Source organism: Labrus bergylta, chromosome 4, assembly GCF_963930695.1.
Source record: "Labrus bergylta chromosome 4, fLabBer1.1, whole genome shotgun sequence".
In the NCBI taxonomy this organism is placed as follows: domain Eukaryota; kingdom Metazoa; phylum Chordata; class Actinopteri; order Labriformes; family Labridae; genus Labrus; species Labrus bergylta.
In genome coordinates this window covers 29,915,317-29,925,888 of record NC_089198.1, presented here as the reverse complement: position 1 = coordinate 29,925,888, position 10,572 = coordinate 29,915,317, and the positions used below count along the sequence as shown (strand labels likewise).

The 10,572-nt window shown below is 39.8% G+C and overlaps 1 long non-coding RNA gene across 1 annotated transcript; it reads left to right on the top strand.

Annotated features, from left to right (window-relative positions):
• The first annotated feature begins 3,419 nt into the window (after positions 1-3,419).
• LOC109979070 (uncharacterized) lies at positions 3,420-6,786 on the top strand. Its single transcript, XR_010666372.1, has 3 exons — positions 3,420-3,705; positions 5,491-5,799; positions 5,925-6,786. It is a non-coding gene; the product is annotated as an uncharacterized lncRNA (long non-coding RNA).
• Positions 6,787-10,572: the final 3,786 nt, after the last annotated feature.

The following is a 10,572-nucleotide window of genomic DNA, read 5'->3' as shown; positions in this document are numbered from 1 at the left end:
CTTTTGACTTTTACTTGAGTACATTTTTAAACTGGTACTTTTACTTGTAATTTTATCAAAGTAACAGTACTTTTACTTGAGTAGAATATATTAGTACTCTTTAAAACCTCTGCCAGAGGATATATGCGCACATTGTGTTGTTTGATAAATTCAAATAAAGCGCAGTAGTCTACATGGAAGAGAGTAACCATCTCAAAAAATTGATACGCTCTTTCACTACTCACAGAGACTTTCATCTTGGGAGAGATGGCCACAGTGCCACAATTCCCATCTTGAAGTGAAAGTGGTTTTCAAAGAAACACTGCTAGAGATGTATTTTCAGTGTTTAATGAAATATACTGTTTATAAATAAGACAATAAGTTTACAGTAAGACCATAGAGCCATGTAAAATAAAGAAATAAAGAGCTCCTCAAAGTGGCACCTTAAAGTATGAAAAACAGAGAGAGAGAGAGAGAGAGAGAGAGAGAGATGCAGAGAAATCACACACACACACACACACACACACACACACACACACACACACACACACACACACACACACACATACACACACAGCAGCCCTCCGCCCTCCCTACATGAGACATCTCTTTTCATTCTGCTAACATTTCGGCTACTTCTTACCGGGCTGACAGAAGCTATTCTGACCTCCTCCTCCTCAATCTGTCCCTGCTGCTGCTGGGTCACGTCTCTCTCCTCCTCCTCCTCAATCTGTCCCTGCTGCTGCTGGGTCACGTCTCTCTCCTCCTCCTCCTCAATCTGTCCCTGCTGCTGCTGGGTCACGTCTCTCTCCTCCTCCTCCTCAATCTGTCCCTGCTGCTGCTGCTGGGTCACGTCTCTCTCCTCCTCCTCCTCAATCTGTCCCTGCTGCTGCTGGGTCACGTCTCTCTCCTCCTCCTCCTCAATCTGTCCCTGCTGCTGCTGGGTCACGTCTCTCTCCTCCTCCTCCTCAATCTGTCCCTGCTGCTGCTGGGTCACGTCTCTCTCCTCCTCCTCCTCAATCTGTCCCTGCTGCTGCTGGGTCACGTCTCTCTCCTCCTCCTCCTCAATCTGTCCCTGCTGCTGCTGGGTCACGTCTCTCTCCTCCTCCTCCTCTGAATCCACCTGTGCACTCGATGGGACTGCTTCTGCACATGTCGACTGCCCTGCATTCGCTGCTGCAGTCGAACTTGCAAACATATTAATGATTTTGACACATTTTGCTGCGTCCACTTGTAGGCTTTTTAGCCTTTTTACTCTGAGCTTGTCTGCGCCCCCCTTGCGCTTTTGTTGTTTCTTATCCATTTCACACTCACTCACTCTCACTTCTCTCCAACTCCGGTCAGCTTAATGGCAAAAATTTATAACCTTGGGGAGGGGAGCGGAGGGGCGGGCCGAGGAGGGCTGAGAGATTTCATTGGACTAGCCCAATGTCCTTCAAGAAAATCAACCAATGGGCCGTGTTTCGTGTCTCAAATTACCGTTCGCGGTCGTTAAAAAATAATATACTCTTTTAATTAAATTATGACAGCCCCGGGCCGGCACACCAGGCATTGCCCAGTACGCCCGATGGCCTGTCCATGCCTGATCTCAGGTGAATTGTTGCAGTCACTTCTATGTTAAGGAGACAGGGACTCCCTTTTCGTGGCCATGATGAAGGTAGAGACAGCACAAACGGAGGGAATTTTCTTGCGTGCATCAAATGCTCATTATATCTCACCAACATCCCAGAATGACATGATTGACTGTTGTGCTGTTTGTGGAGTGTGTGTACTCTTTCTTCAGCACCTCCCTAGTGAGTCATCATAAGTTCATGGAGGCTCACACAAGGCTTGGATTGACAACAATTGAGCTTGTGCAACTTTCAAACACTTTCTGGGCATGTCAGTTGCGATCAATCAGTGCAGTTCTTGAGACATTGTCTGCCATTTTGGAGTGCCTTTCTGCCATTGGATCCCTCATAGCTGTTGGTCTCAGAGCAAAGCTCTATAAGTTCTCAGCAGTCTATGCACTACTGATGTTTCAGTCACTTCTGTCTGTAACTGAAGGACTCCACAAGCTCCTTCAGAAAGAGACTTTAGACCTGGTAGAGGCTTTGATCTGCAAACAAGCAGTGTGTGACACACACACAGATGCATTTGCCACAGAGCTGTATGAGAGAACCAAAGCCCTGTGCCACACCCACAGTATCCCTGAACCAGGTGCCAAGACAAGGAATAAACAGAGGAAAATGGAGGATTTTGTGCTGGAGGCAACTGCAGGTTCACGCACTGAATTGAACAACTCAGACACATTGAGAAGAGAGTTACTTTTCCCTTGTGTGGAGAGGATGGTTGGCGAGCTTGAGCAAAGATTTTGCAGTGTAGATGCAGGGCTACTAAAAGGCATCCAGGCATGCAGTCCTAAATGTGAGAACTTCTTGAGTGAATCACACTTGAATGAACTTGCAAAACACTACAGCATTGACCTGAAAACAGAGGAGGTTCTGGTGGCCAGAAACTTTCTTGCCCGGAAAACAGAGGCTGGATGTTCACCCAAAGATATGTTGTCTGTGCACAACCTCCTTGATTCAGACATGTTTCCCTCTCTGAAGGCAACCATACAAGTTTCCCTAACAGTGCCTGTAAGCAGCTGCTCATGTGAAAGGTCCTTTAGTGCACTGCATCTGCTGCACTCCTGGCTGCATCAAACAATGGGTCAGAAAAGACTTAACAGTCTTGCAGTCATGTCAATTGAAACAGACACGCTTCAGCATGAGTCACAACAGAGTGATAGACCGATTTGCCACCCTTAAAAACAGACGGCATTCTTTGATGCTTCCACCCACTAAGTAACTCGCAGTTGTAGCCATGTTATTTAAAAATGGTGTACTTGGCTTACTTTTATTGTTAATGCTGTAAACATACTGTTACTGTGCAAACCTGTGTTTGTTCTTGTACTGTATTCAAAAAACAGACTGAAATAATAATAATAAATAATTTCTCAGTCTTTGTTAGCTGTTTGTGAAAATTTGTGCTCGCGCGCTACGTTCGCTCACATCCTATGCATCTCTTGGGGGCTAAGCCTCCCCTGTCCTTAAAACCTAGTGACGCCCCTGGTCTCAGAAAATGATGTGTTTCAGAAAATGTATGTGAGGAATCAAGCATAATTCTGCTGATCTGAGCTATAGGTCCAGCATCATCTCTATTACAGCGTCTCTAAATGAACAATATTCTGCTGTGGTGAGATAAGAAAAAACTCTGCTGGATCAAATAACTACATTTTGACCTACCTGGGTAATAAACACTGGACAGTCTGTATTAATATCAGTGTGCTCGATGGCAAAGTGAAGTGAGAACACAGCTTTCTATCATGAGATCATAAAGGAAACTAGCAAAAGAACAGAGAGCTCAGTTCATCCCCAGTGCTCGATCAACAAAGTGAATTCATTTATTTCCTCCTCAGGGGACCAAGAAGGTCTGTACCACACTTCAAACCAGTCCATTCATCCATCCTTCAGCTCCAGTTCAAACATTGTGGACTTAACAAATGAAACAACACACATCACCGTTAAAGGAGAAACATTCTGAGAGGAAGAAAAAGAGGAAGAGACGCTGAAGTAGAAATGTGTTTGAGGTTTGATCCTGGTTCATGATTTGTGTAGTTCACCAGCAGACAGGTTTTTGTATCACGTCTTTTCACTGTGGAGGATTTGATCTTTGGCTCTGGAACTAGACTCTTTGTTTCAGGTAAGAATAAACTTTGATTTCCTTCAGTCGTCTGAAATGTGACTTTAATTACTTTTTGCTGTTTGAGTCATTAAATATTAAAGTTTTAGAATAAATGGAGATTTTTTTTAAGGCGTGCAGCTATTGAGACATGAAAAGATGTTACCTCTAAGATGTTCAAATCTCAACACATATATAAAGTTAAATAAGGTTAAAGTTATTCTGTTATTCTGTTTCATATGTCGTAAATTTATAACGACAATAAAACGATAAATTTTGCACTTTATAACGACTCCCCTTTAAGTAAGGACAGAAGACATTTAAACTTTTAAACTTTAGCCTGAGTTGCATATATCATATATCAAACTGTATTGTGGGCTCATGTTTCTTTTGTATGAGTGGGATATGTATGTATATATGTGTTGTGTTGTGTATTTGTATGTATGCTGGCTGCTGGAACACCTAAATTTCCCTGCTGGGATGAATAAAGTATATCTTATCTTATCTTTATCTTAAAGAACATTTGAATGATCCTGAAATAAAAACCTGTAAAATAAAGCTCACAATAATTATATTTGATTTGATGGTGTCTTCAAACAGATATTTAAATGATATTTTAAATGTAATCAGGGTTCAAGGCCATATTAAATGTACACTTTAAAGAGTTGGAGGCTCAATAAGAGGTTCATTAAAAATAACTAACAAGGTTTAAGGACAAGAAGTGCGACTGACGAGGCGACTCCAAAGAGTTTCTGATCTTTAACGACTTAGAAAGCCACATTAGAAGAAAAAGACTTTGTTTGAATGAAACGCTTTAAAAAGGATCAAATAGTCAAACCAATGATTGTTGGGCTCAAACTTGAACATGTTGTTAGTGCTCTGTTTTGAACTGTGTGAATCAACTCATCAATCTTTCTTTGTATGGCTCTGATTTCTAACAAATGTTATCTGAAGACACTTTAAAAAGAGCAGGTCTAGAGCCCACTCTTTGTTATCACACGTTGACTTCTTCTCTGTGTGAATCTACAAATAAACTTGCTCAAATGATTCACATTTATATCATTATATATATTTAATACAGAATGAAAAACAGTTTTTCAGAGACAATCATTTGAACTATATGTTGTCTGATATCGCACGTTATCATACGTCTCTTTAAATGTCTTCTCGGGGATTTATGAAACCTTTGTCTTTAGTTTGTAAATCAAGTTTGACCTTATTTGACATTTCAAAACATAACACTGAATATTTAATAAATAACAAACACTCTGAAATAACTATTGTATGGATTTTATTTATCTGTATTAATTAGAGAAAACAACATGGTTTTAAATATATTCATACATATTTAGTTTTTAATTTATTCAAAATAATTAAAGAGTTTTCTTGAAGGTTAATTTGTAATTCATGATTATATGCAAACCCCGATAAAGATAAGAGTTGTAAATATATTTTAATGAAATTATAAACAGCATGATAAAATATAATTTAATGTATAAATACAAAATATAACAAAGTATAAAATGGTATTCTATTGCTGCTAAAATCCTACTTTGTTTTTATTTTCATGGATTTAATTTCACTTAAATGTTTTAAACTTTAAAATGTTATTGTGACAACACCTGCAATTATAATAAACAGATTCATGTATTTACCATAATAGAGATGATATGATTAATGTGTCTTAATTTTTACTGAGCTGTAGTCATGAGTGTTTTAGAGACCAGAGTTCATGTAGGTTTAGGATCAGACTGAATGCCGTTAATGCTGCTGACTCTGTGTGTGTTACTTGTTTCTCTTTCAAAGACGAGGAGCAGGTGGTGAAGCCCGTGGTGAGCGTGTACCCGGCAGCATCCAGAGGCCGGCTGGAGGAGAAGAGCTCCCTGCTGTGTTTGGCCTCAGCCATGTTTCCTCCTGTGGTCAGAATCTCCTGGAGACGACAAACGGAGAGCGGATGTTTAGAGGAGCTGCCCTCTGCTGACGGACAGCAGCTGGAGCTCAGAGAGTCTGGATGTACTGCCTCCGTCTTACAGATCTATCAGACAAAGTTCAGCTATGAATACAGCTGCTACGTGCAGCACGAGGGGGGAACAGTGGAGGCTCTGATAGATACAGGTAATGAAGGTTTTGGTGACTTTATGCAGCGTAGATTCATCTTCATTTAGTGACTCTGTTAAAAGAAAGAAAAACAGAGGACTGACGTTGATGATTTTATTCTTTTTCTGTTCCATCACCTGCAGCGGATCCCTCTGTCCCGTCTCCATACAAGGTGAAGCTGCTCTTGCTGCTCTACACAGTGCTGACAGTGAAGAGTCTGGTGTACTGCTGTGGACTCTTCCTGCTGACCGTCCTCAGGAACATCTCATAAATGTATCTCCTTTATCACTTAGATGAATTTAAAAATGTCAATCATGACTATATATATGCAAGTATGATCAAACAACATTTTGCAGCAGTGTAAAACAAATCCTATATTATATACAGTAAATGTTATTGTTTTGTATAATACTTTAGCAAATGATGCGCAATGTTTAGAGCTATTAGCGGCTAAGATGCTTTCTTAATTAATCAGGCCCTCAGTCTCTCGTAACAAGCTCTCTTTATAGTTTCACACACCACAGAGAATAAAATGTACAAGAAGATATGAATACAAGCACACACATTGACCAGGAACAAAAAGCTCACAAAGAGAAGTAAACTTGTAAAAATTCAGTGTGTTGATTTGTCTGCAGGTTCACTGTTGACCCTTTTAAACAGTGGTGTCAGTGTTTTATGTAGCGCTCTACGCTGATGATACTCTTGTTTACATGTAGAAACAAAACATGACATAGCAGCTTCATCGGTGGAGAGCTGAAGCTGAAAGATACACAAAACATGCTGTGTGCATTTCTTATTTTATTTTCTCGTTTATGGAGGATTTCAAATATTTTTGTTTTGTTTTTTAACAACTCAATACAGAATCACAAATTTAGGCGGAAGTTACTAAAGATCTCATGTATTTAAAATATAGTGATTTTATATTTTAGCTAGTTCACAGTGCGCCTATAAATTTTTTATTTTTTTGTAAAGTAAATGCAATAAAAATAATAAAATTATAAAAAAATAATATACATTGTTGTGTCGTTTCTATAATTAACAACACAATGTTTTGATTTAAAATGAATCCTGAACAAAGACTTCTCTTTACCTTCTGAGCCCGACTTTATACTTTATTAGTTTTCAGTGCATGCTGCTGCGTAGTCCAGTGGTTAAGAACCATGTAAAGGGCAATTTCCCTCGAGGCCGGTGGCCTGGGTTCGACTCCGACCTTCTTCATTTCATCGCATTTCAATGAGTTTTATTGGGTGTCAAAAAGTGACAGCGATGGCTTCAGTTTACATTTAGATGTAAGATGAATGATTCTAATGCAATGCAAAGTAAGGCAAAAAAAGGAGGGTACCTCGTGTGCATAATACAAAAATATAATTATGACTCTATTCGTGTAGCTCTTTTCAAACAAGGAGAACAAAGAGCTTCACACATGACAGCAGAAAAGTACGACGGCGTATCAGAGCCATTCTAAAACAAACCAAAAACAGAAAAGGGAACATTTCCAAAGACAAACTCAGAGTTCTTGAGATTATAAAGTAAATTCACTATAAAACTCAGAATATCTCTTTAGATTTTAAATGTGATTATAGAGGTCAGTGACTGCAGGCCTGATCCGAACAGTAGCATCGTATGCTTTTCTTATGGTGGACATTAGTGCCTTTATAATCTCACACAATAAACCAGTTGTGTTTCTAGAAAATGTACTTTAAAAAAAACAAAAACATTTTGGGTTTTCTTTTAAATGAACGGCTCCTTTTACTTTGTAGACAGGACAATACTGTCTGCTGTTATCGTTCCTTTTAAACATCTTGGAAATGAGAATTCCTGACTTACATCAGGTTTCAGTATTTATCAGCTAAATATTTTAAAGTGGATATACATTTTTTTATTATTATTGTTAAGATTTCTTATTTTTAATGTCATTCTTCTCTTTTTTTCCCCTCCTCCTACCTCCTTCTCTTCTGTTTATTTTTACACCAACAGCTCACTCCATTAAAGATTAAATGTGATCTTATTTTTGAAAAGTATCAGAGCTTATTAGAGAAGTTTCACATTATCAGTGTCTCAGTTTCCGAGTTCATTATATAAACAGTTTTTCTCTCACAGATTAATACCAACGATTAGACATGAGAAAGTTTTCAGCACAAACTAAAGTTCCTGGAACAATTATTAAACCACATTCAAAGGTTGTAACGGTCGTTGTGTTATTAATATGAAAAACCTCAGATAACGGTGAGGAGGAGGCTGCAAAGAGGAAACCCACAGAGCTCGTCTGCTGTGTTTGATCATCTATTGTTTTATAAGTCCTGATAACCTCTGAGAACAGAAACATATCTGCTGCTGTATGAACTCATCGACTCCTCTCCCTCTCTCTGCTGGATTTCAATTCTCGCTGAGTCTGCAAGAAGTTTTCCACTGAGATAGAGGTGTAACAGAAGAGAGTCCAGAGGCATAAAGTCACAAATAAACTTCATTTTTTTATTTGACAGAATGCAGACTTCAGAGAAACTCAAATTGAAAACGAATTCTTGATCAGATGGAAGATGTCTGTGTTTGCTGCTGATGCTGACAGGACTCATTAAGGAGAAAGAGCACCACCCTTTGGTTAGTCAGAGTAAGTGCAGGAATATCATGGTGACGCGCTAACCTCACGGCTGCTTCAACCACTGTGACATCTAGTGGAGTAAAAACACACAACAGGAGATGACGGCAGATCCTGCTTTAAAAAAAAATAGGGGACATGAAGAGAGTGATACATTTAACAAAACTGTAAAGTTAAAAAACACTGTCAGGTAGATCAGTGATGAATGCATCATAAGAATGAGTGCAGAGAGCTGTTGGTGTGAGGAAAACACTAAACATACACAAACCAGTTTGAAGAACCTGGAGGAGGAAGAGGAGTGGACCCCCTCTAGATTCTGACTTCATGAATGTTAATTAAACCGTTTTGTCAGAGATACATTTGAGTCCAGAGAAGCACATGTTAACAATTCAATGGTGCCATTCGCTATATAGTGACTTGAAGAGGCAGACCGATCTCCATCATGGTTTTCTTTTGAGTGTTATAGTCAGTCACAGTCTAGAACAAAATGATGTTCTTATTCTACATAAACTATAAACAGACTATATAAAACAATTCCATTAAATGAATAATTTAATATTTCATTTGATATTTTCGTCATATCCAAATATGCTGTGATGATTGCTGGGCAGTGTTAGGCAAGTTACTTCCAAAATGTAACACATTATATATTAGTAGTTACTGTCATTTAAAAGTAATTAGTTACATTACAATATTTCTGTCTCTGAATTGTAATGCGTTACACTACTTTTGAGTTGCTTATCAACTGCTTATCAATAAAACAAAGGCCAATTTGCCAAGAAATGGCTAATACATAGGCTACCAAACAAAGGCTGGTAAAATTTAAATAACTTAGAGCTAGAACTCTAGCTGATGACCACATTTTTCAAGAATACTAAAAATAAATCAAACACACATAAGAAAATTGAAAATAAAAAATGAAGGCTAAACAGGAAACCTGTTACAGCCAAATAGCCTATACAACAGAGGTAGCATACAGCCAAAGAAGGCTGGTAAAATTAACTGAACTATAAAGGCACTTATGGCCTGGACCTTTCCATAGCCTACTTACCTCTGTTTCCACTGACATGGGCACATCAGCCGTGGCATTGGGCTGTACATCAAAGGAAAAAAAGTCATCCTCGCTGGTAGCAGCAGGTTGAGGGGCATCGGGCATCAGGGCTGTAGGCTCTTCTGTTGTTAGGGAGCGGCACTCCGTTGTGAGGAGGAACTTGATGTGGTCTCTTCTGGCTTCTTCTTTTACCCAGCGCAGCTTGAACTTTGGCAGGGAGACAGCAGCCAGAAGTGCATCCTTGGAATCAATTGTGGTGGCAAATCGAGTTTTGATTGCTCCCACAATAACCTCAGGCAGCCCAGTGGTCATTTGTGATAGGCCATTTTTCATTACTAAGGTTTTGGCCATCAGAACTTCTAGCGTTGGTTGAAGCGTTCCATAAAAACAAGTGTCCTCACCCTGTAGGATGTCCAGTGCGACTGTGAAAGGCTTCATAATGGCACAACATTCCTTGAGAAACTGGTATTCCCTGTCGTTCATACATTTAATCTGAAGCTGTGTGCATAGGCTATTGATGTCAGTCAGGGGCATTTCTGTGATCCGAGCATAGGCGTTATAGAATGAGTTCCACCGTGTTACTGTGGGGACAATCAACTTCCTATCACTGACCTCTTCCAGGCACTCTGATGCGACTGTGGAGCGTCTGGCCTTTGTCCACAGCACTGAACATTTGGCTGTAGCACTACGATACACAGCTCTAGATTCTGGATTAGATACCAGCCAATTAACAACCTCATTGTTTGCAATTAGATTAAGTGTTTGGGCTGCGCATCTATGGTGGGGAGGCAGTACACATAGCCCATGCTGAGTATCATCATCGGCAGTAAGCACACTGTGAAGGTCTGTGAACTCCACCTCGCCATCACCCTCCACCTCCTCCTCGGACTCCACTTGCTGCTGCTGATGCTCCTTGAACGCCTTCACAAAGTTACTCCCATTGTCTGTCACACATGCAGTCACTTTATCGTTGGTCAGTCCATATTGAGAAAAAATGTCCTCTAGCTCTGTTGTAATTGCGTCGTATGTGTGTCGACCCCTAAATCTTTTACAAGCTATCGCAGCCTTCTTTCATGTCAAGGCATCTGCATCGATCCAGTGCACAGTCACCCCCATGAAACTTTTGTTGTTGGCACTCCATATG